Source organism: Microtus pennsylvanicus, chromosome 18 (genome assembly GCF_037038515.1).
Source record: "Microtus pennsylvanicus isolate mMicPen1 chromosome 18, mMicPen1.hap1, whole genome shotgun sequence".
Taxonomy (NCBI): domain Eukaryota; kingdom Metazoa; phylum Chordata; class Mammalia; order Rodentia; family Cricetidae; genus Microtus; species Microtus pennsylvanicus.
The window spans coordinates 7,821,841-7,847,106 of record NC_134596.1 but is presented as its reverse complement, the minus strand read 5'-3'; the positions used below and the strand labels follow the sequence as shown (position 1 = coordinate 7,847,106).

Here is a 25,266-nt window from a genome sequence, read left to right as displayed (position 1 = left end):
CTCACACTCAGTGGACATTGAAGAGATGCCTATTGCCTATGCCAATCCAGTTAGCAGGATCCTGCCAGGCAACAGGTTGATTTCAGCCCCCAAAGTGCCTCTTTACTAAAGGTCCTCCCTGGTCATCTTCAGCACTGTGGGCTCTGCCTAAGAGGGGAAGACTCTGCATAGGCAGTGCCTGCAGGTGGTAAGCGCTCTGCTTGCTTCCTGTCCGGCCTAAAGATTTGTCCATGTGTGCACAGAGCACCGGAGGAGAGGGCCCCAGGGAACAAGTCAGGCTTTGAAGTGGGATGATCTGTCCAGCTCTGAAGAAAGCTGATGTCATTGGAACATCTTAGCTGATAAGAGCTTCAGGGAGCCAGTTCCAGTGTCTCTGGAAGAGGCGGGTGTGTGGTTTCTGGAGCCGGAGGAGCGCAGAGATAAACAGCAGTGTGTTTCCTGGATGGCGTAGCCAGCCGGCTGCAAAGCTGAGCTGGAAGACTGGAAGGCTGGTGCTTCTCAGGCCTAGGTGGGTCACGGTGGAAAAAGCTGATCATGCTAGGAGCTGCTTCAGGAAGTATGGTGCCTCCTAACGCCAGGCATGAATTCCGGGGAGTCTCCTTTTAGGGGCCTCTTGAGGGATGCGCCTAGAGCTGGCAGGTACATCCTCTTCCCACGGTTCAGAAGCCCTGGGAGGAATGGGCTTAGTTCAGGCCCTCCTACAGAAATCGCAAGGGTGCCTGCAGAAGATGGTTGTGTACTCTGGGGATACTTGGTACCCCACTTGCTGCAGTTCCAGCACTAGGTTAGAGGTCAGAACAGGAACCTCGACTGAACCATCAGCACACAGAGGATCAGGCTGTCAGCCAGAGGCTACACTGGCTTGTTCCCCAGGCAGGGACTAGAACAACCTTGGCACCGGAACTAGGTCAGGCCATGCAAAGGTGAAGACGTCCCTTCCTTGGCAGATACTCGGACTAAGAGCATGTTTGACTCTGAGTTCGGGAAAGCTGTCTGCTGTGTAGTTTTAGAGTCTGAGAGCATGCATCTAGATCTGCTAATGATTTGAGAGGAAGGAGGACAAGGGCCCGAGAGCTCACGACAGGGAGTTCATGGGCATGCATCTAACCTCAGCTCTTCTCTGCGGCCTGGGGCTAGTTAGTTGGTCTTCCTGGGCTTTGAAACTCTCACTTTCAGAGTTTCCTGGGAAATCTTGACATCCTCATCTTCCGGACTTACTACAATCAAATGAGAGGATAATGTCCTCATAAGGACCGAAACTCTTCAGCCACATGTGACTACATCCCTCATCCAGTTGTATAGAGCAGAGCTGCCAATAGCAAGAACAGACACCTGCACACGTGCTGGACCCTGCCTCCCTTTTCACGTGTGTGTGCTTGTGCGTTCCTCTGCAGCCTCAAGAGAGAAACTGTAGAATCCTCATGTGCAACGGAAGCTGCAGGCCACACAGCCTTGCTGAAGAACTTCCCCATGTCCCACAACACTTGAGGGCCTCCGTCCCAGATCTGTGGGCTCCCAGCCCAGCCCCAGGTCTTCCTCTAGAAGAAAATAGCCCATCTATCTAGGGAAAACAGACTGATTTCTATCCTTCCCTGCAGATAGACTCGGTCCCAGACAACTGCAGCGATTCTGACCCAGGTTTGTCAACTCTAAGGGATCCAGCTGGGACCGTGAGTGACACATGACCTACCCCCCAATTCTGGAACCGAGAAGATGCTAGGAAATGGGTCCCCCCACATCGCACCCACATTGCAGCAGGCAGGCATGCATGCATGGCTTCAGTTTCCCCCGTCTATCTCAGGCCTCTCCTGAGAGAGTCTTCAGGGCGTAGCCGGATGCAGTAGGACACCAAGGTGCTCTCTTTGCAGCCGTGTGACTCAGAGAAAGCTACTCAACTTATTGTATTAAAGATTTATTTATTTATTTTTATTTTACGGGTGTGATTGTTGGCCTGCATGTGTCTATGATGCCTACACAGGACAGAAGACAGCATCGTATCCTCCAAAACTAGAGTTACAGATGGCTGTGAGCCTCACTGGAGGTACCTGGTTCTGAACTCGGATCCTCTAGAAGAGCAGCTCTGAACCACTGGGCCATCTCTCCAGCCTTCAACTTATGTTTTTCAAAATTAATAAATGTATTTAATTACTCGGTAACATGGCAGCAAAGTATATTTGCCCCTGAGCCATCTTATTGGCCTTTGTTGAACTTTTAGTAACTCTTTTCCATCCCTGTAAATTTTTTGCCTTGAGATGGGGTCTGTGTAGCCCTAGCTAGCATGGAATTTGCTTTTAGACAAGGCTGGCCTCTGCTTCCTTAGTGCTAGGATTCAAGGCATGCACCACCACCCTCGCCCCTTAAAATGTAATTTTTGATTCTCAGTATTGTGTGTCTGTACTCAGCATTCCTGTGGCAAGATAGCAGGTGGGGACAGGAGAATTCCCCAGAGGCTCATAGGCCAGCTAGCCTGGCAAACCCAGCAACAAGCAAGAGACCCTATCTACAACAAGGCTAAAGACCTCTAACCAACATCCAAGGTCACCTTCTGACATTCATATGCCGCTGTGGCCCATGCATCCATGCCTGCACATACACACACATACACATCATGCACACACAGAAATGTAAGGAGGAGGAAAAAGCATGGTTGCCTGGGTAACTGACCTGACAGGGCTTTGGCAAACAAAACTGAGTTGTGGTGAGTTCTTGGTGGTCATGTTCACTGGAACATGACCAGGAGGAAGCTGCGGGGAGGCCTGATCAGCAGAGCAGGCTGGGTTCACTCTCAGGGAGTCTTCTCTTGCTCTGATGTGGGAACTGAGGACTGCCCAGAAAGGCCCAGGCCAGCCCAGTGGCAGTGACAATGGCCAGCCCGTTTCACAGGCTGATGTGGAAGCCGAAGGCAGACAGCAGCTGCACCAGGAGGGCTCCTTTGCTAAACAATAGCCTCTGTTCTGGGATTTCCAAGGTGGTCATTTGCGGACTTTCACATAGAAAGTGATCTTGCACACACACTGTCTGGGACTGTGTCCCTTTCTTCCTGTTTACATCGGCTTGCATCCTGAGGCTCACACACAAGTGCCAGCTCCACCCGTCCCCCTGTGGAAGTGTCCCGCTCCTGGCCAGAGGGAGGAAGAAACCCAGAGAGCAGGTTAACCGTGTGTGCGCGCGCATGTGTACCTATGCACACATTTATGTGTGCATGAATGTGCATGTGTGTATGTCTACATGCATATGGTTATATGCATGTAGACAACTTGGAAGGAAAGGGTGCTGGAAACAAGTGTAATTGGTTTATCGCTTGGTTTATCTGAGGGGAGGTCTCTCACACCTCCACCAGGTATCAGTTTCTAATTCCTTTCCATTGTATTCACTTAGTTGGTCAGTCCCAAACCTTTTGGGTGAGAACTCATTGCATTACCTATAGCCAAGGCTTATAGGACTGGGCTTATCTCCTAACAGTTCCCAGGAAGTGTTGACCACAAACATCCCTCTAGGAGACACACTGCTTCTTAAACTTCCATCCCTAAATCCTTAGGGACCAGAACTGGCCAAGAATAAAAGGACAGATCCCGCAGCAAGTACCAAATCAACAATCACTCCTGTACCCTGTCCTCTCCTCCATTAAACCACAGCCACAGACAACAGAGCCCAGCAACCCAACAGACCCCAGGGGACTCCTGGATGACAACTGCCTTCCAAGCTGCTCTTCAGAATCTTTCAATACAAAGCAAACTTGGACTAATGACAGTTGTAAACTGGCAGGCTGGGATGTTCCAGCTAGAGCAGCCCCGGCTTCTGAGCCCACTGCCATGTCAGGGCTCTGTGCTTTCTTTTAAGCAGTTCCCTCTGACCTTACATGAACCTCTAGCCCACTAAAGAGGACAGAGAAAGATAAACGGAGTCCTTGAGCCACTTCCCAGAGGTCCTCTCCTGACACTATGCTAGGTCAGAAGTAGGAGATTCACTCCTGGACAGTAGGGTATGGAGGCCTGGCTACACAGAGGCCCTTCAAAGGGGTGTCAGAGGTCACCCAGAGACTGCACAAATTCAAGCCTTATCTGCCTCCTTGAGGTAATTGGGGAGGAGGACAGTGGAGAAGCCTTGAGGCCTGCGGTGTTGAATTGAGCAAATAAATACCAGGGGTACCTGGCAACTCTCTCAGATTGGCTGGGACGTATGCTGTCTGCTCTGGGAAAATTAGTTGGCCCGAAATAAACCAAAACAAACCACCTAAAAGAGCTTTCGAGCGTGTCTTTGGTCACTTGATGCCCCATCCCCAGACTTTCCCGTGAGCAGCACTGTTTGAGATCTATAGAGACGTAAGACACAGCGCTTATTCTCCAGCCTTGCCTTTTAGCCACAGTGAAAGGAGATAAATGCCTGCGTTCTGGGTGCACAGCACACGGTGAGGCTGCAGACCTCGTGAGGATGTGGAGGATTTGAAGGATCCTCCTGGACCACCCTGGATGCCATCTGGTCCAGCTCTTGCAGCCTCCTGGTTCACCTGAGTTTATTTTCTGTACCTTTCTTATAATACCATAGAAGATTTCTGGTATAGGGGTCCAGGATCCTCCAGAGTATCAGGAAACGAAATGGGGTGATCTTCAACCTTCCTTCAGGCTCACCATTCTGGACTCATTAGTTCTGTTTAACCATGCCAAGAGCAAGCCAGATACTTGAGGGTGCACTTGGATAAGATAGAGAACTTGTTCCTAGGCAACATATCACCTGGAGGTGATGGTGTCAGCATTGCTGTTCATCCCAACAATGAAGGGTACCTGCCCTGGCCATAAGAGGTCTACTGCACAGAACATGGAAGAATAGAGGATGTATTGAGGATGACTGGGGAAGGATGGATAATTCTGATGGGGAGAAGGACCTGAGAGAATTTCACCAACGAAGTTAAATTTGCTCTGGGTCTGAAAGGTCCCCACAGTACCATCTGGCAGGACAATGCCTGACAGGAACAGCCATGCCCAGGCTGAGGGAAAACCCTAACAGTTACATGGATATATAAGAAAACTCAGCCTGGTTCAGAAGAGAAAGCCGTCCAGGGACATCGGGAGAGGGTGGGAAACACTGTCCACTTAGAATTGCTCTGTCACTGCCTAAACCTTCCTCTGCTGGCAGGAAAAGAGGGGTCTGGATTGTGTGGTGAGCAGGAAATGACACTATCAGCTCTGCTGAGGAGTATGCTAGGTGGTGGCATTTAACGTGTGTGCTAAAGAGAAGGCTTTACATTAACTTCATCTCAAGAAACAGGCAGAGAGCTGAGGCAGGGGAGTTCCTTGCCGGCACAGTTTATTTATAGGGAGGTCTCATTTGTTTGTGGGCCGTCAGTGTGACATTCTGTCTGCCCTCCTGAAGCCTTAAAATTTGCTCTCCAACCCTCCCTGTCTTACAGCCTCAGAGGTCCCCATGCCCTCAGGCTGACCTTTTGAAATGAGACTGATACCCCTCCAAGGCTGGTGGAGCAGAGAAAGCAACTCCTGTGCTCTTGGCCCTCCTTGTCCTCAGGCTGCAGATAAGAGTCCTCCTTCAGGGAGAATTAGCGTTTCTTCAGTGTGACTCTAGTTCTAAAGTGACCTGGCAGGCTGCGTACTTCCATCAGACTTTTACTTTCCTTCTTAGCTACTTTCTTCCTTGGATTCTCTCTCCTCGCCCAGTTTAAAAAACAAAATTTCTTTAGATACAGTATCATCTGTAGTTAGGCTGGGGCAGAAGTTACTGTGTAGCCCACACTAGTTTCTAGCTCTTCAGCAATTGTCCTACATTTCAAGGGTTGGGTTTACACGTGTGAGCTACCACACTCAGCTCCATCTCTTGCATTCTAAGATTTTGACCCTTCTCCATGTGGGAAGGCTGGGGTGAATCTTTAATCCACGTGTGGATTAAAATGCCTGTATGCAAGTTACCTTCGTTGTCCCTGGAAGTCATATTCCTTCCTGACAGTAATATGGTAGTCACACAGAGGCAGGATGCTGGACAGGCAGGCCTGCCCACGTTACACTTTTTGTTTTGTTCTAATGTTTTTTTGAGACAGGGTTTCTCTGCCTAGCATTAGCTGTCCTGGTACTTGCTCTGTAGACCAGGCTGGCCTCAAACTCACAGAGATCCACCTGCCTTTAACTCCTGAAAGCTGGGATTAAAGGCATTGAGCCACCACAGCCCGGTTTATACTCAGTTTTAAGGAGTTTACAAACGGGGAGAAGAAAGTCAGTTACTCCCTCTCTGAACCTCAATCTACAAAATCCTTCTTAGCATTGCTGTGTTGAGTCTCCCAAGGTGCCCTGTGTCCCACTTAGCACTAAAGATGTCCAGATGTCCACTGGCAGAGGACACATAGCATTTCTAGGACTTTCCTGTTCAAGTCAGCCCCCTGGGCTGGGAGCCAATCTTCTCATATCGTGCCACCAAGCTGATTTCCTCCTCCTTCTTGGATGAGCACACCGATCCTCCTTCTTCTGTGGTTATTCTCGATCATTTAGGAGATGGCATCCCCCCAGCCGGCTTCAGGGGGCCTTCACATGCATTTGCAACAGTCTGAAGAGGCTCCCCAAATCACCCCTACCCTGTCTGCACTTTTCCCCATCAGTCACTGGTCTGGCTGAAGTAGTGAGAGACCCCCTGTTAAACTGAAGCATCACCTCTGGGAAACACATTAAGCTTTTAACAGCTGGACACAGATTAGTTTATCAGGCACAGAGTTTAGGCACTTAGAATGAAGGCGTATCACTTTAGGGTGGGAGAGAGGCTAGCAACTCCATGGATGGGCCTCTCTCTCTTAAGGAGCGAGCAGTGGTATCTTTTGGGGTGCCAGGCCACTAACTGTTTTACCCCTGGCCTTCCTTGTCCCTTTTCTCCTTGCCTTGAGAAAGAAGAGCCCCAATCCCTGACTCAGTTCAGAGTTAGTCATTAGAAGAGCTGGGCAAATGGGCAAATTCAGAGTGAATGGGAAGGAATCCACGAGCATTGGATGCTATCGGGATGGAAAGGTCTAGAACACAGCATAGGAAAAGCAGGCCCGGGCTTTGAGTCTGCAGGAGTGCACAGTATCGAGACCGTCATTGTCATCATGAGAGTTCAGGAGAGGCCCAACCTGAGGTAGGCCAAGCTGTGGGTGGGTGGAGGGTGTCACAAGCCTGTGAGAGTCAGCGCTGAGTTGACAGCCCCAGGGGATGGGTCTGAAGACCAGGACTGGGAGAGGCCACCAGCTGGGAGGAAGGAGAGCCCTGCCCCAAGTCATCTAATCTCCTCTAGTTGACATCAAAGGCCAGGGCTGGAGACTACAGAAAGGAGAGGAAGGAGCAGGCACTGTGGAGGCAGCTTGGTGGGTGCTGAGTCTCTCCCCAAGGCAAGGTGTGTCTCTCTGCAGGGACGTGACCCCTGCCAGGGTAAACCCGCAGCTGTCACCAAACAGCTGGTCTTGGCTGCACACGTCTTCTCTTTAGGTACTCGTGCCTTGTCCCCTCATTCCTACTGTCTTCCCCCTGCTGCGGACACTATCATTCTAAACAAGTCCCGCTATTAACAGAGGTTGTCCCCAAACAGGAATGTGGACACATGCCGCTCCTTAGTTTATAAAGGTGATACCCCTCCTTTGCAGGGACCTCGTAGGCCTCAGCCAAGTGATAAACCCAACTTCTGCCATTCAGTAGTCTTCATTCTGACCACTCCACCCCTGCCATGGCACTTCATCCCTACACCCCTTGGTATGGGCACCCCCTGGTACGGGTGCCCCCAGGTGCTTCCCATTTTTCTAGGTAAAGTCTGTCACCTTCCAGCGCTTCTCAGGCTGTGCATACCTTTCTTCCTTGTGGCCCAGCTATGCAGTGTGTCTGCTTGCTTCCCTGCCAGACACACACCGGAAAGGGAAATCTTCCTACTTCTTAGCACCCCACAAGGCTGGAGAAGGACTGCACCCTAGAGGCTCAAGGCCGAAAGTGCCAGTATGTCTGTCTACTGCACAGGGGCATGAAAGGGCAAGTGGCCACCTCAGTCCCTGCATGGAAATCAGGCAGGTGCATTGGTGTCTCCGCTGTTCCTCTCCTTCCTCCTTGCACCATGGCAAAGACTGAGACTGGGACTCTGCAGTGACTTCCGGGGGGAGTGTTACTCTGAGTGTTGCAGCTCTCCCAGGAAGAACCATGAGCCCATAGCAGCTTCCTTGATGTGAGCCCCTGGGCTGATGGTGTCTACACAGAGGCTCTCACTTCCTCTCTTCCTCCCCAGCACCGTGGACCCCTAGATTAAAATATAAAACAACATTAGACAGCTGCTGCTTTGCTGTCTTGCCCAATAAGATTTTTGTCAAGCTTTAGTTCTAGAAAATGAAGATATTTTAAGATTTGGCTTCTGACTATATGTCTATTCTAATACAAAGCACACATTTTCAAATGTGTGTGTGGTATGTCATCCCCTCTAGGGTGTACCCCTACCCTTGAGCTGCAGAGACCTGGTAACTTCCACTCTAGGGCACATATACCGTGGCAACAGCTAGGTTTAGGGCAGACACTAGAGGGGGACATAATAGTTATGGTTGGAACCTGTCAAGTGGGAAAAGGTAGAAAAAGACAAGTTAGCAGAATTAGCAGTGAGCGCAACAAATGTAGCAACGACATTGGCAGAATAGACGAGAGTTACGGGGTGGGGTGTGTGTGTGATTGCTGCATTTGCAGAGTCAGAAGTCCTTCAGAGCAGGTGACCTTAGAGATGAGACCACAGGTGAATTTAGGGGAACAGTGTTGCAAAAAAAAGGAACTGTCAGATGCAAGGCTGCAAGGCGGGAAGGACCTTGATATGTTGACACCAGAACAAAGGGGACTGTTGCTGGAGCATGGAATTCACAGATGGAGGGCAGGTAGATAAACCAAATAAATTAAAATTAAATTAATTAATTGACTAAATTAATTTAATTAAGTTTAATTTAAATTTTAATTATTTATTTCTAGCAACGAGAAAAAATCAAATCCTGAAGGATAGAGGTTACAGGGAAACATTTTCATCTACTTGGTCTGTTTTAAAAATCATTCTTCAAAAGATTGGGACCCGTCTTCTCACTTTCTCTCATTTTGACATTTTGGCTGCTGAAAAGAACATATAATAACATGAAATAACATATAATAGGTTAGTTCCAAGAATCTTAGCCCAGCTCTGTCAGTTCTGGGGAGGCAGTATTACTTTCCTCCACTAATACTGCTGCCTGAGCCAGATACTACTAGGCTTGCGGTCCGGATGTCCAGGGTCACCTGGGAGGAGGGGTACCAATCCCCAAAATTTCAGAGAAAGAAAAGCATAACCCAGCCTGCAGGTAGAGGACACTGAGGAGGAAAATAAACATCAAAAGCTGTGTCCTCGCCTGTCCCCTTCTCCCCTGGCAGGCTATGAATGTCCTTTCTCCTGCAGCTGCCCGGTGTGTTTGAAAACATCCAAGCTCCATCCTTCACATAGCAGGAAATAAATATCTCCAGAGGTGTGGGCTGGTGTGTGTGTGTGTGTGTGTGTGTGTGTGTGTGTGTGTGTGTACACGTGCCCGCGCGCGCTCCCTGAGTGCCTGCATCTATCATACAACCACAATCCAGATTCCAGCTTTCTCGGGGTGCCAGTGGTTACCATGGACAATTTAGGTGAGTTTGATGCAGAAAGTGAGATGAAACTGAGCACGTGTTGGGGGAGATGCACGCTGGTGTCCTGGCTCAGAACCAGAATGGTCCTGGAAGCCACAGCCCCCTCTCGGGATCGCAGCCCGCCCTCCTGCCCAAGGCTGTCCCGCCTACCCTCGCCCTCTCCGCAGGAGTTAAGGACCTCCCCGCTAGGCTGGCTGCTCTACCGTTTTCCCTGCACCTTCCCCCTGCACCAGGCCCTGCAACAGTGGCCGGTGCCCCTACCAGCATCACCACGCGCGGGGCCCCAACCTCCGGCGGGCGTCTGTTCGCTGGTGCACAGGATCGCGCTGAGGGAGCACGGCACTCAAGAAGTGTTGGCTCGGGGCTTCTGTTCCCGCCTTGGGTTCCCCCAGGGCTGAGGGAAGTGACCTCCGTGGCCTGCCAGGGATGCCCCAAGGGGCTGCAGAAGCGTTGGACGACCTGGCGCCGGGGCCAGACCAGGGATTTTGCCGGCAGGTGCTTCGGCTCCCTTTTTCGTCTTCCCTTCCTCTTTCCCCTCCCTCCTCACCCTGAAGTAAGATGAGCATGATGCTGTGGCGCTGGGAACAGAATAATTCCACCATGAAGCTGGTAAGGGCACACCGCAGACTCTCAAGCTCCACTCTGGACTCTTCCCTGACAGCCTGAATTGTTACTGAAGTGGAAAATCCCCCAATCCTCAGTTGGTATTTCTCTGTTTTGAAGGTGCGCGCGGGTGTGTGTGTGTGTGTGTGTGTGTATGTGTTGTGCATGTGTGTTTTTGAAGGGAGTACAGTTGAGATAATTAACTCCCCATCCCTTCCACTTACGAATTCCTGAGGTACTGTGCGGTTGCACCTCCAGGTCATCTCCTTGGTGCAGAGCTGCATTCTCTGGGCCAGCATGGTCTGCCTCCTGGACCCCTGCCCAGCATTGTGTTGTAGTCTAAAGAATGCACGTGGGTACTGCTCGCTTGTGGACTGGCTCGTTTGGGGGTGGGGGTGAGAATATGTGGCCCCTCTTCTTATTCCCCCTCACAGTGTTGTGGTAGTTGCCTTTAAAGCTTGCAAGAAGCCTCCCGGGTACTTTTGCGCTCGCTTTTCAAATTTAACCGCTGCTCGCTCCAGGGAGAAGAGAGGCCAGCAGTGCTCTCCTTGCTACTCAGGGAAGGTTGAATTGTTTTCCCATCCCAAGCAGGAAACGTGATCCAAAGGCTCTTCTCCTGGCTTTGGTTTTGTGAGGTTTTTTTTTCCTGTTTTTCCCCCCCTCTCAGATGGTGTCAGCTGGCAGGGATAGAGATTCCCCCATTAAAATCAGAGCACTATGATCTGGTCAGTGTCCTCAGCGTGCATTGGACCAAGGTTCCCACTTTGCAGATCTAGTGCTGAGCTTGATATATAATAAGAGCCCAATGAAGAATAGGGTGGATAAGCTGGAATTGATACTTATTGTGGTGATATCGTTAAAGATGCCATTTAAAAACAACACCAGCAAAAGAACGGACATTGAGCCTGAGTCTTCACGTAATGAAGTATTTGTTGGGAAAGTGCACCTTAGTGTTCACACTGCGTGTGTTATGATTGGCCTGTGTAACCTTAAGCTACTATTTAACAGCTTGGTTTAAGGCGCTGTAACGTTAGCAGACATTACATGCCTTTGCTGCTCCCAGGTCATGATTACAGCTCCTTAATCCTTTCCTGGAACCTTCTCCCAGCTTGCTGTGGGAGAGCCAGCATTCCCCTTGCTTCCTCCCAAAACCATGCCTGAGATGCCACTCTGTTATGCGCATAGGAGAGTCAGGGCCCAGTCTGAATTGCAAAGATTGCTAGTCTTAAGGCTTTTATGGAAAAAAAAATGGATTCTGTGCCATGCAGAGAAACCATAAAACACCCCAGTAGATGGCATCTGGGGCCTGGTGACAGGTGCCTGAGGTTTGAACTGTGACATCTTCGCTGTCTCTTTAGCCTATAGAGAATGCTTACTTTCACATGGATCAGGGGTCAGTCTTTATTGGGTCTGTCTGGGTCTTTAGACTTGTCTCATTTTCAAATAAACTGCGAGGACCACCTAAGATGACTGTACCCCTTTTCCCAATCAGGCAGAGCAAGGGTGGAGAAGCTCAGACAACCTGCTAGCATGTACAAGGCAACAGTTACTATCCTGGGTACTCCACAATCCAGAGCCCAGTCAGGAAAATGCTTGGTGGGGTCTTGACATTCAGAGAGCCTCATGTGTCCCCCCCAAGTGTGCCTCAGCCCCTCTTAGAGTCTGAGGAGCAGCACAAACATTACATATCAAGGTTCTGCTGTGCACTTGCTCTGCAAAGGACATGACCTTAGTGGACACACCGGCTGCATCACTGAGAGCCTTTGCTCACAATTGACTTTTGGTTTTAATGCTAACTTTGCCTTTTATTAAATCTGAACTCATTTTCTTTTCTGTAAAACAGGACTTTGCAGTTCTCCGTCTTCGTACAAAGATGCTACAGGGTAGTCTAAGAGCAGGTGCCGGACTAGAGTCTGAAGCACTGGTGTAGATGAAATGGGAACAGCCCATCTTCTTGTCCACGTCATTTCTTTAACAATCTGTGTCCTACATTGCCTATGCTGCTGGGCCACTGGCTTGGAGAAAACAAACCTTTCTTATCTTTGAATCATTACTGGCCCTCAGCAGGAGGGAGTTCCCTGAGAACATCTTAGAAGTCAATTGTGTGTGAATAACCGCCCACAATGGGGACTGGGGCCAGAGGTGGGCGCCTGAACTTTTATCATTGATGCAGTTCAATAAACACCAAGTCGGTTAACCCACAGCTTGAGAATTCACTGTTCTGGTTGAATAGTGGAGCAGAAAGTTTTACTTCATGTTTTATTTTAAAGCTAATTGGATAAAAAAAAGTGGGGGGCCAAGAATCATTAGAGGCAAAGTTTGAACCTCTCTGTGTTATCTCTGCAAGGGAATGTCAGAAACGCAGCTGCCCACCTTGGAGAGAAGGCAGTGGCTGATAGATCTTCAATGAAAGAAAGTGAGAGGAGGTGACCACTCAGGCCTGACCCTCTTGCTAGAAGTGGAAAAGCTGAGACACAGCCAGGAACATGATGTGGGCGGCTGCGACATCCTTGTCACCCCTTAACTCCCTTCCTTTAGATTCTTTGGTGTTAGGCAGGCCTTGGAGAGACGAGGAGGTAATGCTGGGGCAGCTGGGATCACAGGAGAAGCGGCAGCATCCAACCGACAGAGTGCTGGCAGACAAGATACCCAGAAAAGCACTGATTTCCCGCTTGGAATCTGTTCTAGCACAGAGCCCAGGCTCTGGTTGTGTGACTTCTAGACTTCGGCCTCCTGGTTTGTAACTGGGGACCAGAGCATCTCCTGGGACTGCTGTGAAAATTAGGGAGAAGATGCAGCAGGTTTTAAGATCTGGGACCAGTTCCTAGTTGATGAAGGGCTGTCCTCTGACTAAGAAGTGGTCCAGAAATGTGTGTGCATGACTCTACACACAGAGGAGGGAGCAGTGCCCCTCAGGGCCAGCAGGGCCAAACGTGGGGAGCTATCACTCAAGACTCTTTCTCTCCAACTTTTCCCTGTATCTCAAATCTTAGACAGTGACCATACATTTGTGGTCAAGAAGAGATTAAAAAAAGAGTTTCTAAAACAATCTTAGTAGCCTGTGGGTAGGGAGACTTCAGTTTGCAGATTACATGGATTCTGTTTCATCTTCCCGCAACTCTGCCAACCAGAAACTATTTGATAACAGCCCCTACTTGTCCAGGTGAGGAAAAGGAGGCTCCGAGCTCAGTGACTCGCCTCTGGTTTTCTGGTGACAATGACCAGGCATCACTCTGCTAACTTCAGTGACTTGTGTGCCTCCTAGAGACCAGCAGGGTTGAGGCACAGATGGGGTTGCAAGAGTGTATGACCTGACTGTGCCCTCTGCAGTGTTCCTCTTTGTGGGCCTCTCTCTGACCTATTATCCTCCTTTACACTGGGGGATGTGGGAACAAGATGCAGAAGAAAGTCAGGGTGAGCGAGTAATCCGGAAAAAAGAAAACACTTATAGGGCCCTTTCTCAAAATGATGGAAAAGTAGCTCTGAATGGGGAGTAATGAAAAATAATGATGTCGAATATGCCACTAACCTTTGACCTTTCCCCAGAGGCACTGGTCAGTCTGCGCCCCCCCCAGCCCCAACCTGACCTCAGTGAGGCTAATAGAGACATTAGAAGGGGTCAGGGGCTGTGGAACCCTGTTTGCCCTCCTATATTTGTTCTGCTCAGATTCAGAGGCCAGGAAGCAACAGTATTGCAGAGCCTGCTCTGGTCCTCCAGGTGCTATCTCCACAACACTTCTGTGTGTGCTCACTTCCGCAGCACATAGACTAAAGTTGGAATGATACAGAGAAGATTAGCATGGCCCCTACGCAAGAAGGACACTCAAACCTGTGGAGTGTTACATAATTTTAATATCAACCCCCAAAGATAAGGGTGCATCTTGGGGGTGGCAGGGTCAATGGATAAGGTGATGCTGAGCAAGGATGAAGACCTGAGATCGCAACCCCAGCATTCACGAAAACCCTAAGGGTGGTGGCCTGTGCCTGTAACCATACCACTGGGCAGGTGGACATAGGCCAATTCCGGAGGCTTGCTGAGCCGCTAGCTAGTTGTCTTGCTGGAATCGTAAACTACAGGCTCCGTGAGAGACTGTATCTAAAGAAAGAAGGTGGAGACTGGTAGAGGAAAGCCTTCACCTTGACCTCTGGCCTCCACACACTCAAGTACGGGCAGGCACATCTACCCCCACACATTCACCATGCGCTAGCAAACACGAGTGCCTCTTTGGTGTTTTCCTTTTCCAGCTTGAAATATAATTTCCAGATAAGGAAAGAAAGGAGTATTGAAGGTGTTCGATGTTATGGTTTTGACACAGTGACATGATTACTACCGCGACACACACACACACACACACACACACACACACACATCCCTGCTACAGTGAGCTCATCCCCACTGCTACCTGAGTAGGCTGTTTCTCATCTCATCAGCTATGTCTTTCACAGGAAAGCTCACTGGCTCTCGTTTGAAGTTGAGCGCCCTTCTTTCGCCGGGAAATATCAGTTATTTCTGCTCTTGGGCAGGGTCAGGTTTTTCTCTGCTTTCCACTCATTGTAACCGGCGTAGACTTTCCCATCTGCTGGCTACTGAACTCTCTCTGTTTTCTGTTAGTCCTTTAATGCTTACGGGCAAGACATTCCACCCTTTCTTCAAGAAGCCAGGTTGGAGTAGACAGGGATGCTTCCATAGGAATCTCTACTGTGCGTAATAAGCCTTGGTATTTAGTTCAGCCTAGAAACAGAAGCATGTGCAGAAGGTTTAGCTTTGGTTAATTACTGGGGTGGTAAGGACTGGAATATAGAAGAAGAAAACAAAATCCCTGAAATCAGCAAGTAGCTTCTTTGGATGGCGTTTGGGGTGGTTACACATTTCCCTTCATTTTCGTGTAAATAGAGGCATAGAGATTTATAATTAGTCCCTCTGGTGACCCAGCTGTGCCTGCATTATTGACATAATTGTTTTGGTATGGAGTTAGTGCAAAACATTTTTTTTTTTGGTGTCTATTTCTGACCTCAACTATATAATGCCACCTACCCAGAAGACATGTGGCTAACTAAGCTTCTCTTTAGGGTCTCTAATCTATCTAGGACATGTAGGCTGCTGTCATCCCAGCTGGTTACCAGCCCAGGGCTCTTCCCAAAGGTTGCTCTTGGGATTTACCTGTCATTGCAGATGAGCTGGCTGTGATGTGAAAAGGGTTACAGGCTGAGAAGCAGTGAGACAGTCAGAGCGCCCAGCCAGCTTACCCAAGATGCTATGGGGTGATATGGGTCTGCTACCCAGGATGCTGTAGGGTGGGGGTCAGGATGAGGTGATGTGGATCTGCTACCCAGGATGCTGTGGAGTGATATGAGTCTGCTACCCAGAATGCTGTGGAATGGGGGTAAGGATGGGGTGATATGGGTCTGCTACCCAGGATGCTGTGGGATGGGGGTAAGGATGGGGTGATATGGATCTGCTACCCAGGATGCTGTGGAGTGATACGAGCCTGCTACCCAGAATGCTGTGGGATGGGGGTAAGGATGGGGTGATATGGGTCTGCTACCCAGGATGCTGTGGGATGGGGGTAAGGATGGGGTGATATGGATCAGCTACCCAGGATGATGTGGGATGGGGGTAAGGATGGGGTGATATGAGTCTGCTACCCAGGATGCTGTGGGATGGAGGTAAGGATGAGGTGATATGGATCTGCTACCCAGGATGCTGTGGGATGGGGGTAAGGATGGGGTGATATGGATCAGCTACCCAGGATGATGTGGGATGGGGGTAAGGATGGGATGATATGGATCAGCTACCCAGGATGATGTGGAATGGGGGTAAGGATGGGATGATATGGGTCTGCTACCCAGGATGTTGTGGGATGGGGGTAAGGATGGGATGATATGGATCAGCTACCCAGGATGATGTGGGATGGGGGTAAGGATGAGGCGATATGGATCTGCTACCCAGGATGCTGTGGGATGGGGGTAAGGATGGGGTGATATGGGTCTGCTACCCAGGATGCTGTGGGATGGGGGTAAGGATGGGGTGATATGGATCAGCTACCCAGGATGCTGTGGGATGGGGGTAAGGATGGGGTGATATGGATCAGCTACCCAGGATGATGTGGGATGGGGGTAAGGATGAGGCGATATGGATCTGCTACCCAGGATGCTGTGGGATGGGGGTAAGGATGGGGTGATATGGGTCTGCTACCCAGGATGCTGTGGGATGGGGGTAAGGATGGGATGATATGGATCAGCTACCCAGGATGATGTGGGATGGGGGTAAGGATGAGGCGATATGGATCTGCTACCCAGGATGCTGTGGGATGGGGGTAAGGATGGGGTGATATGGGTCTGCTACCCAGGATGCTGTGGGATGGGGGGTAAGGATGAGGTGATATAAATCAGCTACCCAGGATGCTGTGGAGCGGGAGTCATGATGAGGTGATACTGGTCTGCTTAAGCAGGGTAACTAGACAGGTGTACTGGAGATACTTGGAAAGCCTGGGAGGTAGGAGAGACTTGGCCTTGCTCCTGAAACTGCTAACTCCATCCTGTCCTAACACTGGGGGTGAGACACAGATGGTGTTGTTACCCAGGTGAAGTTTCAGGGTTCTGAACTTAACAGACAACAGTGCTATCCTCAGTCAAAAATCGCCAGTGCAGCTGAGCTTATTGGGGATGACGCCTTGCTTGTCCGTGGCATTCAAGGCCTTTGTTTTAACTGTCTCTATTCGTCTGCGCTGCTTCCAGACTGGAGCTATTCATTCCAGCTGGCATAGCCAGCAGAGGTCCTTCTGTACTCGTGCTATTCTTTAAGACCTGTCTGTATACTTGTCTGTTTTCTCTTTCAACAGATTCATTGGTGTTGTGTATAAATGATGTGAGTGTGTGTGTGTGTGTGTGTGTGTGTGTGTGTGTGTGTGTGTGTGTGTGTGTATGATGTGTATGCAAGTGTGTGCAGATCAGAGGACAACTTTGGGGTGTTAGTTCTCTCCTACCTATTGAGGCAGGGGCTGTCTTGTTTCTGCTGATCACCCTAGTCCAGGCAATTCTCCTGTTTCCACAGCCAGAATGGAGAGTAGAGTCCAGGACTGAGAATCCTGGAATGTCATTACTGTCAGGAAGAGGCCCTGCAACAAGGAGCCCCAGCCATGCACTTCAGAGAGGGGCCAGCCCAGGGCCTCTTGTTTATGACCACCCTCCACGCACCTGCCATTACTCACCCTCCGAGAGGTGCAAAAAGAAGAGCCAGCGCTTAGAATCGCGCCTGGAAAAGCCATGCTTCTTTGGAAATGGGCCGCAGATGACGTAACCCTGTGGTATCCCATTACCTGGTTCTTGGCTAATCTTTGTATAAAACTTGTTTAGGTGAAATTTGAGTCTGGAGAAGCCAGTTAAAGTACATTACTTTCTTGCTGTTGAATGCCTCCTGGACTTGGGATAACATTTAATCTAAAGAGTAAAGTGATATTTCCTGAGATAGCAATGAGTTCATGTTTGGAAATTAAACCAACTGAGTTTATTGCATCATTTTTTTTTTAAAGTGCAAACTGTGGTAGTAGACGCGTTCTCTCTACCAAGTAGTGCCTAACCTGGCTGCTGCACTGGGAGAGTGGGGAGCTATAGACAAGGCAGTTTTCAAGTCTTAGAAGCTGACTATTGCGTATTATTCCAGCTTGAGCCATAGTTTGGTCTAAGGGGGCTATCATTTGAATGCATAGTTTCCGGGCTCAGGGAAACTCAACAGACAGGCCTGTTTTAGATCATGCGTCCTGAGTTTGTGCTACTTGCTCCCCGCCCTTTTATCCTTTTGTGCAAGAGCTCCCCTCTCTGTAATGGATGGACGAGCAGCCACCTTATGCGTGGGAAGGAGAGCGCTGCTTGTGGGCCTGTGTGGACAGCAAACTGGCCAAAGAGGGGGAAAGAATGAACGTGAGAAATTAGAGTATGAAACCTTCCACTGTCCCCTATTTCCAGAAGTTGTATATATTATAGCCATGTGAGAATCTGTATCTGATTGACTTAAATTCCTAAAAGGCACTTGACAAAGACTGTCTGTGGTTCCATTCCATGACATTTAAACTGCAAAGTCCTGGGACTAGAGAGATAGCTCAGTGGTTAAGAGCACTGGCTACTCTTCCAGATGGCACAGGCTTGGGTCCCAGCACCCACATGGTGGCATACAACCACTTGTAACTCCAGTCCCAAGGGATCTGACACACCAGGCATGCATATAGCACAGCCACACATATAAGCGAAACACCTAAACATGTGAAATAAAAATTAAACTGCCAAGTCCTGCTGACTGGATCTACACGGGAATGGTTGTGGATAAAGAATGTCATCTCACATGACCTGCTTTTGACTGTGTCATCTGCACCTTAAGCACATGCATAGACATAGATGAGCTAATACTTACCTTCCTTGGAGAGTATGCTCATGGGCTGAGATCCAGAGCCAATCACCAAGCCGGTTTCATCCGAATCAATGGCAGCCACAGAGATGCCATCCTTTCACTCCCTAGAAGCCACCCAGCACCTGCTACATGCCCAAAACTTAGTCATCATTTGTGTTTTTCAGCAGTGTACAGAGTGATCGCATGCAATCCAGGGTTTCTTATTGTAAGCATAATAAAAAGAATAACTCCATGGGGTAGCTAGTGGAGTCTCTTGTGGCTCTGAACTTACTCTTGGTCCTGGCTGCAGCTGGCTCCCAGCCCAGCAGAGGTTCACTCCACAATCAACACTGATTAAGTGTCTCCAGGGTTCTGCAATGACATGGTATGTCCTAGATGTTTGAGGGCAGCCCCAGGAATCTCCTGGCATGGTGAACCTCGGCACACTGGGTCTGGGGAAAATGGAGAATGTAGACATCTACCTGGCACCTGCCATTATTTGGCAGCCACCTCGTGTGTCCCCTGCATGCTTCTTACCACACCTACGCTCCTTGGAGAATGTGGTCCTGGACTGAGACGGGGGCAAGTCATCATCAGGTGCTTTACATCAGAATCAAGTTATCACAAGGCCCTATGACTTCTAGGCTTTACTGTGTGTTCCCAGGAGGGAGCCAGTGGGTTCTGGGTCTCAACTTAATGGACATGGAGTTAATTCACCTGTTGTATGGGATGGCAGGATGGGTCTGATGAAGACTTTTAATTCTGGTACTTGGGGGTCACATGTGGAAGATGGGTTGAGCCTCCTTGAATTTCTGTGGCATCGTACTGTCCATTGGAGCTGTGGATTTCTAGTTGTCCTGGATCTTAACATGATTTGCACGCACCAGATTCTGTGTCCGGTCCAAGAAATAGGAAAGTTGATGAAGATGCCTGCTGCATTTGTGCCGTGAAGGGCTTCTCTAGTAAGTGTGAGCAGGATGCGAGTGTTGAAGGAGAGGTATCCTCTGATGAGTGTGACTCTCTGTAGACACCCAGGCAGGGTTGCCAGCTGGTTGTCAGCGGTAAGCAGAGACAAGGGAAGTTTGAAGAGTCCTGAGGCTTTTAGCCTGGGAAATGTGTCCTGCAGTCCTGGGAGATCCGTAAGGCAAGAGGGAGTTGCGCAGAGAGTAGCCAGCTAGACATGATGGATTGGTTTTGGCAGTACCACGTTGGAAGTTATTCATAGCATTTTTCAAGTTCTGTTGAATATTTATCTACACTGTGGTTCAAATGGTACAAGGGGAATGCGAATCAGCGTAAGCAATGTCTATGCCCTCATCCCTCCTCTTGTCCTGGAGACAAAAACCCATGGCCTTCACTAAGCTGCCCTTTTAGCTCCCCAGCCCCGGGAAGTTTGATAAATTGCAAAGAATCTGACTGACTCCAAAAGCAAGCTGCCTTCTTATCTACCCTGCTTGAGTCCACAGGGTCAGCCTAACTTGTCTCTCTCACCCCAGGCTCTGAGGTAGAGACTTAGAATGAGGAGGAAGAGGGTCAGAGAGTAAAAGGAGCTTCATAGAGCCTCATGCTTGGCTTTAAACACAGCAAAACTACCTACTGGTGACCTGGGGTCCCAAGGTATCCTTTGGTATCCAGGTAGAACTGGTACCCAGACTCCTGACAGTAACACAATCTGTGATGCTCAGGCACCTATGTCAAATGGTGTGTGTTCGTATGACCTACACACACCTTCCTGTGTTCTCTAATTCATCTCTACTGCATCGTTTACAGAACTTAATACAATGGAAATTGCATGTAATTAGTTATTACACACATTGTTTAGGACCGGACACATTCAGCAGACGTGCAGTTTTTAAAAAAAGATTCTTGATCTGTTGTTGGTTGAATTGCAGATTAGGAACCCGTGGACACTCAGAGGGTGTGCTACACTGACCTCTGCCAAGCCGGATTAGTGACAACTCTGCTTGTGGGAAGAGGGACCTGGTGATGGGAAAAAAAAGTCAGATAAATGAGTAGAGAGTGATTTTCGTGGGAACCTAAGTGGGAACTTGGGACAGAGGGCAAAGGGGGAAAGTTCCATTTCTTTCCAACATGGTTCCTCACCGCCAAGCTTTCTGCAGAGAAACTGGGGCATGCAGACTCAAGGGGAGAGAACGTTCTTCGACAAACTACCCAGCACGAGCTGGGAGCTGCCGTGTGTGTGTGTGTGTGTGTGTGTGTGTGTGTGTGTGTGTGTGTGTATGTGTGTGTGTGTGTGTGTGTCTGTGTGTGTGTCTGTGTGTGTCTGTGTATGTGTCTGTGTGTGTCTGTGTATGTGTCTGTGTGTCTGTGTGTCTGTGTGTGTGTCTATGTGTGCAAACAGCATGCCGGATGGATGACTGGCTCCTTAGCAGAACGCAGAAACCCCCCTGAGGCTGCCGATGAAACTGAGGCTGGAGAAGGGAGGGAGTCCCCTCTGTGATGCGCTGACATCAGCAGCAGAGTAACTTGGTCCAGATCATCACGATCTTGGACAAATGACAATTTGTCTGGACTTCAGAGGCTCTGGTGGGAACACTGGAAGATTAGCTGAGTCCTTTCTCACGGGGAGTCAGCAGTGGGTGCTCAGTAGATGGTATAGCTAAGAGGGCCCTGGGAATGGCTCGGTGGTAAAGGACTCAGGCTCAGTTCTTAGCACCCAAGTCAGGTGGCCCACAAGCACCGGTAATTTCAGGTCAGTGGAGGCTCAGTGTCAACCTCTGACCTCTGTGAGGTCTGTGTGCCTGCGCACGCACATATCCACACACCTATAATTAAAGACAGTATTTTTTTTTATTTATAAAAAGTTCTATGAAATTCAGCTTGTCTGCAGACTAAGGGACCATTAGGAAAATTTCCCAAAACTAGGACTTGAAGGCGGGCTGGAGGCAGGTGGACTTTAGAGAGGGAAGACACGGGTGGGGTGAATGGCCAGCGTAAAGGCACGAATTTTCATAATTTTATGAAATCTTGTAGAGCGAGCAGGAGAGCAACCCATGTGCCCCAGGTGTTCCTGGCTCCGAGAAAAAGGGCCGACTCTCTCCTTAGAGAGCCTACATGCCAGCCAGCCCTGACATTTACTTGCTCCATTCCAATGTGGTGCCAAGGATAGTTTAGCGTGACTATTTCAAGGGTAATGTGCTCCAGATGGAGTGAGTGCTAAATGATGCCGCCACGAGTCCCCACCTCTGCTCTTTCTACTCCTGCAAGCCAGGGTTTCTCAGCCCCTGCCCTGGTTGACATCTGTTTGACAGACAAGCCATGGATGTCCAGTGGTGCCCCTCGCATCTGCCTTTTGTGATGTATTTGGTGGCAATTCTGTCATCTCAGCTTTTGGGAGGTGAAGGCATAAAGATCAGGAGTTCGAGGGTAACCTGGGCTACATGAGATACTGTCTCAAAGAAAAAGAAAAAGGATTTTCAGTCCTTTAAATCCCAAGGTCAGCTGGATGTCGCGGTGCACACCTTCAGTCCCAGCTCTCAGAAGATAGAGGCAGTTTGATCTCTGAGTTTGAGGCCAGCCTGGTCTACAGAATGAGTTCCAAGACAGTCAAGCTACACAGAGAAACCCTGTCTCAGAAAACAAAAAGATAAAAAGCAAGCAAGCAAGGAAGGGAAATCCCAAGATCCATTCCTTGACCTTCTCAAACCTTTGGTATAGGGAGGTTTGACCTGCCCTTCCCCAGCCCCAAGTGGAAGACATGGATGTGTTTGCCGGCTTCACCGTCACTGGATCTGGTATGAGCTTGTTAGCTTAGCAATGCACAAAGCCCTGGGTTCCACGCCCAGCATGCATAAAACTGAGTGCGATAGTGCATGCCTGTAATCCTACACCTAAAAAGGGGAGGCAGGAGAATCTGAAGTTCATCACATAGTGAGTTTGAGGCCAGCTTGGGATATACAAGACTCTCTCAAAAACAAACCAACATCAGCAATAATGGGGAAGTAGCTGGATGGCCTAAGATGGCTTCCTGTCTGGTCCTTTGTGAATATCAGATAAGCATGGACTAGAATCCAATCAAAGAGAATCATGCAAATTGGTATAAGAGAAGTGAACCCGGGTTTCATCTTAGCAACGAATCGGTCAGGTCTTGATTCAAGACAGAATAATTTCATGCTGAGTGTGGACTGTCCAATGGTGAGATGAGGAATTGGTTGGACAGGACAGCCTGTAACTGGGCTGAGCACCATGGTGCTGTTCTGAACATTGCAGTAGCTCCGGGTCCTCCCCGCCCCTCCCTGGAGCAGAGCCTCAGCTGTATGAAGCATGGAGAAGTCATGAAGATTCTTTACATTCTCAGACTACTTTCTGGGAATCTCGCAAAGCCCCGACTTCTTCTCTGATTACTCTTCTCATGGCTGAGTTCAACAGCATTTTGCAAACCTGGACTTTGAATCTGGGAAAATGCTTTATGACCGTTTTTATGACCTCAAAGCAACCCACAGAGGCAACTAACTTCCTTCTCTCTGCCAAAGGGGAAAAACCAAGGGCCTGGTACACTGCCCAGGATCTCCCCGGCTGCTCCTCTTGTGCCCAGCCACAGAAGGGCCAGGGCTGGCTGGGAAAAGGCTGTCAGCAGCCTCGGCCTACATTCTTCGGACCTCCGTGGTCTTCCCCAGGAAGGAGGATGGCCTAGTTAAGAGAACCATATACGGTCAGGGATGTATGTTTCAACGCAGAGTTCCAGTCCAAACTGATTCTTCTATACTTGAGCCAGCTAACATCCAAAGAAGGAAAGGGATCCACTTACGGTCGCAGACCAACATCCCTGACTTTAGCCCAGTGCAGATTTTGCTCCTACATGGTTGTCTCAGGTGCCTCAGGAGCCAGTTTTCCTTCAGAGAAGCAGAATAGTCTGGTGAGCACATCCAGGGCTTTCCAAGGTCCAAGTAGTGTAAGAAACAGAATAAGGCTGCCAGAGCCTACTTCCCTCAGTCCCTGAGCAGCGTAGCTACTCACCTGTGTGACCATCCAGACCTTAAATTTTCTCATCCCTGTGGGAAATAATCACGGTCCCTCTTCTCCTGGGATATGTGGAAGATTGTGGAGGGCTCATGGTGGTACCTGTGGCAACATAATTTACTGTTGCTCTAGCTATTGTATGAGCACCAGCTGCTGCTCACTGGCTCTGTGACCCTGAGAAAGTGATCTGATGCCTCTGAGCCTTGGGTGTCCCTTCTGTAGTGATAATTCTGGTTTACTGTGGTAGCTGATCTTGAATACAGAACATGTCTATTTAAAAGATCCAGGCATACTCCTATGTTTCACCCCAACACACGAGGATGCTGTGGAGGAGTCAGTTACACAGCTTTGACCTGGCCCAGTACCACAAGGTTGCTTGGGTCTCTCCTTTTCCAAAAGTAGGACTCAGGGCATCGCCTGCTGACTCCTGCTTCAGCGACTTGATCACTTAAAAAGAATTACGGCTGTGTTTTAAGGCAGTGGGGAGATGACTCGATCGGTAAAATGTTTGCTGTGCAAGTATGGGGACCAGAGCTGAGTCCTGGCATCCATGAAAAGCCAGGCACTGGGGCTGGAGAGATGGCTCAGCAGTTAAGAGCATTGTCTGCTCTTCCAAAGGTCCTGAGTTCAATTCCCAGCAACCACATGGTGGCTCACAACCATTCTGTAATGAGGTCTGGTGCCCTCTTCTGGCCTGCAGGCATACACACAGACAGAACATTGTATACGAAAGAAAGGAAGGAAGGAAGGAAGGAAGGAAGGAAGGAAGGAAGGAAGGAAGGAAGGAAGGAAGAAAAGCCAGGCACTGAGGCCTATGTGTGTAATCTCAGCACAGGCGGTTCCTCCTGGCTCATGGGCCAGTCTTGCTGAAACAGTGAACTCCAGGTTAAATAGAAGACTCTATCAAACAATAAGGTGGAGAGTGACAGAGGAAGACACAAGCTATCAACCACACACAGAGAGAGAAAGAGACAGAGAGAACGAATACTACCTGCATTTTCAAATTCTTGTCACAATAAGGCACTGGCTACATAGTCAGAGCTGTTCTATCCCCTTTACACAATTATCTCATTATCTGCACAACAGCCCTGTGTCTTAAGTATTATTAGTGTCCCCCTTTGGGTAGGGAACCCAAATCTCAAAAGAAAGCTTACCCAAAGTTACATACTTAGTGAGAAGGAGAACCATAATTCTGAGCTCAGATCACTCCAGCTTAAAAAAATCTCTACCCATAAGCCCTTGTTAGAAAATATGCCTAGCCCTAAATGCAGTCAAGTTTCATATAGCGTGGACATCGTTCACATCAAGAATGCCAAGATACCGTGGCACTTGGTCCCAGGTTAACCATTATCCCTCACCAGCTGCTAGATGACAGGAGGATGAACCCTTTCCCTGCCCCACCCACCCTGCACATCCCATCCGCTAGGGCCTGTGAGCAGCCAATCTGCAGAGCCCCATTTTTTGAGGGGTACATATGCTAACAGGGCTGTAGGAAGTGGTGCCTCCTGTTCAGAGGAGCTCCTAGTTCCCTAGGGAAGCTCCAGCTCATTGCTATTGGTGAATTCATATGGCAAAAGAGTTGGGGTGCTGTAGATTCTCTCTCCCTCATGAAACAGCTCCCAAGTGAGGACATCAACAGCTGTCACTTTTCTTAAGAGCTTGGGGTGGGCA

At 49.3% G+C, this 25,266-nt stretch overlaps 1 protein-coding gene and 1 non-coding gene across 13 annotated transcripts in view; both read left to right on the top strand.

Moving 5' to 3' along the window:
- The window catches only part of Nav2 (neuron navigator 2), a 615,193-nt gene that overhangs the window by 318,851 nt on the left and 271,076 nt on the right, over positions 1 to 25,266 (top strand). The gene's annotated exons all lie outside the window — the stretch shown is intronic.
- On the top strand, positions 13,977 to 14,083 carry LOC142837999 (U6 spliceosomal RNA). The gene has a single exon (XR_012908448.1). It is a non-coding gene; the product is annotated as a U6 spliceosomal RNA (small nuclear RNA).